We start from the raw sequence: 8,008 nt of genomic DNA on the forward strand, positions 1-8,008 counted from the left end.
TACATATAGCCCCAGCCGTAGGCAGCTGCCTAGGTTGCCTTGTACCTAGGTAAGTGTTACACTGCTGGGAGAACAGCAGCCGGAAGCTGGCTGGCATCCTGGGCCTGGTTCCTACCAACTCTGTTGTTAACTATACCAGGATACCTGCATAATTAAAAAAAATACATATAAAAACAATACTAATTTTTATATCCTATATAATAAAAGCCTAATATGCAAATTGTCACCTCGACCGGGAGTTAGGCCAGGGGGTGGGGCCAGCCAACTGCCTGTGGCCCCTCCCCCTGGTCAACCCCACCCCAGCTGTCTGTGGCAGCTGCTAGGGACCCTACCTGTGCATGAATTTCATGCACTGAGCCTTTAGTATATATATAAAGCTAAATGAATATATTGAAATTGATTTAAAGACCGTGCATTAAGGACAAACTTTGGCACTTAAGAGGTAGGGTTAAGTTAGATGTAGAATAAAGAGGAAAGGCAAGTAAATAATAATAAAATTTAAATATGCAGAGTATAATCTACTGATGTTTTGTTATAAACTGAGGAGTAAGATCAACTCAGTTCATGAGGGTCAATAAAAGCTCTAACCAACCAACCATCTTGACCATCATCAACAAAGTTGTAAGGTATAAATAAAACAATTTGTTTTGATGTTCAATTTAAAAATGACAACATTCCATGTTTTCATGCCTCTTGAAGGCCTGGGGTGGGAATCAGGTGGAGCCGGCAATGAGGGGGAAAAAGTGGGACATCTATAATACTCTCAAAAAAATAAAATAAAAATGACAACATTTATTTTAATTATTATCATTAATAATTTAAAAATTCAACAAATATTTTTGAGCTTTCAAAGTATTATACTGGGCTCAATTGAGTACTGTAAAAAGTGTATTTAAGTCAAAGGAATTTTCTAAATAGTTTTATCTCATCAGTATGTGAATTAGCATGACATATACAGCAATTTTTAAATTCACATTATAAGCATATTATATATGTATGTATATATTATATAACATATACATATATATATATATATATATATATATATATATATATATATATATAATTGATTTCAGAGAGGAAAAGAGAGGGAGAGAGATAGAAACATCAACGATGAGAGAGAATCATTGATCAGATGCCTCCTGCACGCCTCCTACTGGATATCGAGCCTACAACGTGGGCATGTTCCTTTAGTCAGAATCAAACCTGGGACCCCTTAGTCTGCAGGACGATGCTCTATCTACTGAGCAAAACCAGCTAGCATGCTGCCTTTTTATTTAAAATATTACTTCTCATATACTAAACTCATCAATTTAAAATCCCTAGGGATTATTTCATTAGCATAATACTCTCCAGTTTCCTCCATGCTGTCTCAAAGGGTAAAAGATCCTTCTTTTTTACTGCTGCATAATATTCTATGGTGTAAATGTACCATAGCTTTTTTATCCACTCATCTACTGAGGGGAATAGGGCTGTTTCCAGATTTTAGCTATTGTAAATTGCACTGCTATGAACATCGGAATGCATATATTCTTTCTGATTGTTTCGGGTTTCTTAGGATACATTCATAGAAGTGGGATCTCTGGGTGAAATGGCACTTCCATTTTTAATTTTGGAGGAAACTTAAAATAGAGGGAACTCCATACTGTTCTCCATAGTGGCTGCACAGTCTGTATTCCTACCAGCAATGTACGAGGGTTCCCTTTTCTCCACATCCGCACCAGCACTTGTCATTTGTTGATTTATTGATGGTAGCCATTCTGACAGGTGTGAGGTGATACCTCATAGTCAGTTTAATTTGCATCTCTCTGATGATCAGTAACTTTGAGCATTTTTTCATTTGTCTCTTGGCCATATGTATGTCCACTTTGGAGAAGTGTCTATTTAGGTCCTTTGCCTATTTTTAAATTGGATATTTTATCTTCCTTTTGTTAACTTGTATCAATTCCTTATATATTTTGAATAGTAACCCCTTATCAGATATATCATTGGCAAATATGTTCTCCCATACAGTGGACTCCCTTTTCATTTCTTGATGGTTTCTTTTGCTGTGCAGAGCTTTTTATTTTGATGTAGTCTCATTTGTTTATTTTTCTCGTTAGTTTCCCTTGCCCTAGGAGATGTATCAGCAAACATCTCTACAAGAGATGTCCGAGTATTATGCTAAATAAAATAAGCCGGTCAGAGAAAGACAAGTATCACAAGATCTCAATCATATGTGGAGTCTAAAGAACAAAATAAACTGATGAACAAAATAGATCCAGAGCCACAGAAACATGGAACAAACTGATGAATCTCAGAGGGAATGCGGAGGTGGATGGGTGGGTGGGAAGAGATTAACCAAAGAACCTATATGCATATATGCATAACCCATGAATACAGACAATAGTGTGCTGAAGGCCTGGGGCGGCGGGGGCAAGGGTGAGTTAGAAGGGGTCAATAGAAATAAAAAGGGGACATAGGTGATACTTTCAACAATAAAGGTAAATTAAAAACAATAAAAATAAATAAGTAAAATCCCCAGGGAAAATCCATTAGTATATATTCCATTCTATTACTAATACTTGCTTGTCTTTTATAAATAATTTGTCATTATTTATAGTATCCTTGTCTGTGAAGAATAATTCTAAAAACAATTTTCGTAGCTACTGCTAAAATTTGAACTTGTACTCCCTTTTCGTTCCCCTTCTCTGTGAAATTGGTCAGATTCAACATTATTCTTAGATTCAAAGCTGTTATTAATTTATCATTACCATACAGCTTCTCTTTTATATGCAAAATCTTAGAGTACTAAAGACCTCTCCTTGACTGTACTGGTTATACATTCTATTACTACAATAAGATAAAGTCCAAAAACAGGCGAAAATAACCTCTCAACATTTATTTTTGTTCTGTAATTTATACAACCTTCTAATATAACATTTAAATTTTATTTGAACACAAGACATATTTTTAAATCAGGTTTATTACTATACATACTTTTTCAGGTAATAATATATCCTAGAGATCTCTCCATAGTCATATATAGAGATACTCTTCATTTCTGTGTACAACCACATCATCGTTTATGATGTGGCTGTACTATTGTTCATTCAACCAAACCCAAATAATGGACATTTACCGTAGAAGGGACATGTGGTCAGAATATCTTTTATATTATAGCTCCTTCGTCTATTATCTTTCTGAACTACTCAAACATAAGGCCCAGGGATGTTCTTTCTTAAGGCCCCTTTTAACTTTCTGGAACTTTCTTTTTACCTGTATTTTTTACCTGTATTAGTTGTCCCTGTTCTACTAATTTTGAATTTTGTTCTAAACAGGTTCCCTTTCCATCCTGAAGGTGGCAACACCAGCCCACTCTCCCTCCTCTGCAGGCCCAGGCACTGTGGAGCTTGGAGAGTATGGGAAATCTGCCTCCTCAGTTCTGTCATTCTTCCAAGGCTGTTCCTCTTTCAGGATTATCACCTGTGAGGATTATCACCCCCCGAACCCTGTCCACTTCTTGCATCTGTGAGATGCCTCCTCATTACTGCCCTCTGTCACAAAACTCAGACATGCCAGAGTTAGCCAATAAAAATTCAGGACACCCAGTTAAATTTGAATTTTAGATGAACAGTGTATAATTTTTAGTATGATTATGTCCCATTTAATATTTGGGACACACTTGCACTAAAAGTTCTTCAGTTTTGACTAAACGTCTTACATTCGATGTGGTAACCTAATTCAGGTTCTTTATATCCTTATGGGTAGACTGTGGGAGACTTAAAAGCAATGCCACCACAGTGGTCATCCACATGGAATTTCTATATTTTGTTTGTTCGGTTGGTTATTAAAGTTTCATGTAGGCTGCCTCTCCTACTTAATAAATGATTCTTTTTACTTCTTTGCTTTTCATTTATTTCAATTACATGATAACATGAGGTATGTTTCCAGAAAGATGCCGTTTTCTAATTCTCCCTTTCTGTAAATGTCCCGGGATATTCATAACTAGAGATGTGTTGCTGATTGAATGTTTGTGTCCCCCCAGATTCATAAGGTGAGATCCTAACCTCCGTGTGATGGTAGTAGGAGGGAGGGCCTCTGGGAGGTGGTGAGGCTCGGAGAGTGGAGCCCTCTCGAATGGACCCGTACCCTTCTAAAAGTGGCCTGGAGAGCGCTCTCTCCTCTTCCACCTCAGAGGACACAGTGAAGGCCATCAATGAACCAGGAAGCACGTCTGCTTTGAATCTGCAAGCACCTTGACCTTGTACTTTCCAGCCTCCAGAGCTGTGAGTAACAAATGTCTGTTGTTTACAAGCCGCCCAGTCTGTGGTTTTCTGCTATAGCAGCCCCAACTAAGACAAGCTGCACCGGTTTTCAATTCATCTAGCCCTGCTTCATATATGTGTGGTCAGGGGATTGATTCTGTTGGTGATAAGGTCTTTTGATAGGTCACTAATTTATAGTAAAATGCAGTTCATTTTGAAGTGATCTTTCCAAGTCAATAAAACATAGAATACTTGAAAGGAAGAATCACATATGGCCTTGAAAGGAGAAGGAGATCTTACGATAACATTTCAAAGAGAAAAAAAGAAATGCCTCAGTGTCTTAATGGGAAAGAACAAGAGTCCCAGCTATATGGAGCAGCACTAATTATCCATTCACAAATGGTACAAAGGCCAGGGACCAAAGGGAAGAGGACACAGCATTTTCAGCTCCTAAGAGAAGAAAGCGATAAGGAGGCCTAAATAAAGAGGCAACAGATGTGTCAACAGTTAAGAAAATGGGAAGGGCTTTTTAAAGGTCACAATAAATTCTTGAAATATTAATTGGTGCGTGCGCATATACATGTGCACACACACACACACACACACACACACACAAACTGTAAGAGGAAATGTGGACAAAACAAAACAAAGACAACAAAAATCTTCTAGATAAAAACAGCTACTATCTTGGCAATCTCCCCACTCTTCAAAAATAACAGTCCTCTCCCATAGTCAGGCAGAATATCAAAGAACGTTTAAGAATAGCATTTAGAAGAATGCTCTTCTTCCAGAATACCTGAATACTCTAAATCGGACCTTCCTATTGTACAGACACAGTCAATACAAGCAAGAACCAAGATTATAAGCAAAAAGGCCATACAAGCTACAAACAACAACAGAAACTGTGCAGAAACAACTTCACACAAAATGGTGTCTGTGATGGGAAAGTACCCATCATGGAGGGTAGAAAATAGTATGATTTGAATATTTTTGAAGGGAGAAAACAAGGGAAATATATGAGACTAATCATATTGTAAAGTGTTAATGAAGAAGGAATGAATTTAAAATTATTAAGGTACATTTCAACTAACTGCGAACCCACAGCGTGCCCTGCCACCATAGGAGGCCATGCTTCAGAGGAAGAAAGGAGAACAAGAAGGAATGTTAAGATACCAGGAGGCTGAGCTTGACCTAAATTTACAGCTTGTACTTCTTCATTTGTTTATATACTAGGAAAGTAAGCCATACTAAACAATACATACTTTGTATAAAATGACTACTTTTTATGTTGTTTAAATGTGTGTTTTTTTAAATTTTATTTTATAGTTGACAATATTATAGATGTCCCAATATTTCCCCCACCACTCCCATTGCCCACCTCCACCCAGCCCCATCTCCCCTTCCCTCTGGTCATCACCACACTGTTGTCTATGTCTATGGGTTATGAATATATGTTCTTTGGTTAATCCCTTCATCTTCTTTCATCCAGTCCTTCCCACCCCCCTGCCCTCTGACAGCTGTCAGTGAGTCTGTTCCATGTATCCACTCCTCTGTTTCTATTTTGTTCATCAGTTTATTTTGTTCATTAGATTCCACATTTAAGTGAGATCATATGGTATCTGTCTTTCTTTGACTGGTTTATTTCACTTAGCATAATACTCTCCAGGTCCATCTATGCTGTTGCAAAAGTTAAGTTCCTTCTTTTTTATGGCCAAGTAGTGTAAATGTTACCACTGTGGAGAGCAGCTACAGCGTTTGGACAGGTTCAAGCCTCAGATTAATGAGAGGGCACAGTTCTCTCATGGCAAAGCCACATGCAGGTCCCAGCTTAGAGGGCAAAGCCCTCCCAGCACAATTATAGCCAAAGGCTATGGTTGTAAGTTTGACCTTACGGTCCAAACCTGTGGTCCCAGGTGGCTGAGTGATGTAGGCTGTGGGAGGTGCAGCAAGTGCTGCCAAAACAAAGCTTGATAGAGTTCTCAGGTGCATGTAATTAAGTAGATTTGAAACTCATGAGAACATTGTAAACATCTTGACCACGCCCTTGCTTTGTCTCATGGGATCTGACTATACTAGTAAAATAGAGACTCAGTATACAGGCTGTGGCACTGTCTCTCCATCTGAGAACAGTGTCCTACCTGGCCCCAACTGTCTTCTCTTGTCTGTCTTCTTTAATCCTTCACCACCCCTCCTCAGGTTCATCCTTGGCTGTGCTGGGCGTGGTTCATACCACAGCTTTTTTATGCACACATCTACTGATGGGCACTTGGGCTGTTTGCAGATCTTGGCTACTGTAAATAATGCTGCTATGAACATAGGGATACATATATTCTTTTGAATAGGTGTCTCGTGTTTCTTAGGATATATTCCTGGAAGTGGGATTGCTGGGTCAAAAGGCAGTTCCATTTTTTCATTTTGAGGGAACTCCTTTTGTGTTAGCCTAAAGAATGCTGGGGGAAAAAAACCTCTAATAGCTAACAGTATTTCTTGGTCAGTTTTAATCATAACTTAGGTAGGCTCTAGATATTTTCAAGGTTTTTGCAAGCTTCTTGGTTATTTTTAGACAAAGATAAAAATAAATTATGTTAAGCCTTTCTCTTTGGAAGGGGAGAGTTTCCATACAAAAAAGAAATAATATTTTGGAATTCTCTAACATCTTGCCCTTATTGCCCTTTTTTGCAAATGATGATATTGAAAGAGAAAGGCCCTTAAATGCTAAGCAAAAATCAGGTGCACTGAAAGTAAAATGTTCAATTAAAAGTGACAAGAGGTAGATCATTAACCATCTAAAGTGTCATTTTAAGAACAACTTGAAAACCAACCTAAATATACCAGAGGAATAAAGACTACATAGATAAGAAATAGAAACTTAGATTTCAAATGAGAAGATAAGGAGGTAATTTTGATTTTGTTTCTTGAAAAATATATCAGTTTTAAGTGTGATAGGAACAGTTCTGTAATAATGAATGCATTTATAACAATAGGTTAAAATATTAGAACACACTGATAGTTATGCCCACAGAAAAAATAGGTAAAACTTTGTTAGATTCAACAAGACTGAGGAGAGCATATAGCTGCCCTGCCCGGTACATTACCCACCAGCCATATGTAGCTTTAAAGCATTTGAAATGAGGCTTGTTCAAATTTAGATGTACTGTAAATGTAAAATTCAGGATTTCAAAAACTTAGTATATAAAAAATAAAAATCGTAACAATATTTTATATTATGTATTAAAATGATAATGTTTTCAATATACTGAGCTAAATAACATACATTATTAAAATTAATTTCACCTCTGTGTAGCAAAAACTTTACCCTTGCTCAAAGAGAAGTCTGTTTATCTGCAAGTCTCGAGCCCCGGCAGTCTGATAATGTGATTTACAAAAGGGGCTCTGAATCACATGGTATCAGCTCAAACTTGGGAAGGGCTGGGACTAATGCTGGCCACGTGGGCAGATGACCATGTCAATGTGATGGAGCTCCAGTAAAAACTCTGGACAGCACATCTCAGGTGAACTTCCCTGGTTGGCAATACTCCGAGCTTATTGCCACACAATGATACTGGGCAAGTTCGCACTGTCCGTGCCTCTCTCAGGAGAAGACACATGGAAGGTCCATGTGTGAAACTCTCTTGGACTCATCATCTCTTCCCTTGACTGATGGAATCTGTACCTTTCACTGTAACAAACCCTAACCACAAATACAAATGCTTTCAGTGAATTCTAGAAAATCACTGAAATGGAGAGTGGTCTTATAGACC

Source organism: Cnephaeus nilssonii (genome assembly GCF_951640355.1).
Source record: "Cnephaeus nilssonii genome assembly, chromosome: 1".
In the NCBI taxonomy this organism is placed as follows: domain Eukaryota; kingdom Metazoa; phylum Chordata; class Mammalia; order Chiroptera; family Vespertilionidae; genus Cnephaeus; species Cnephaeus nilssonii.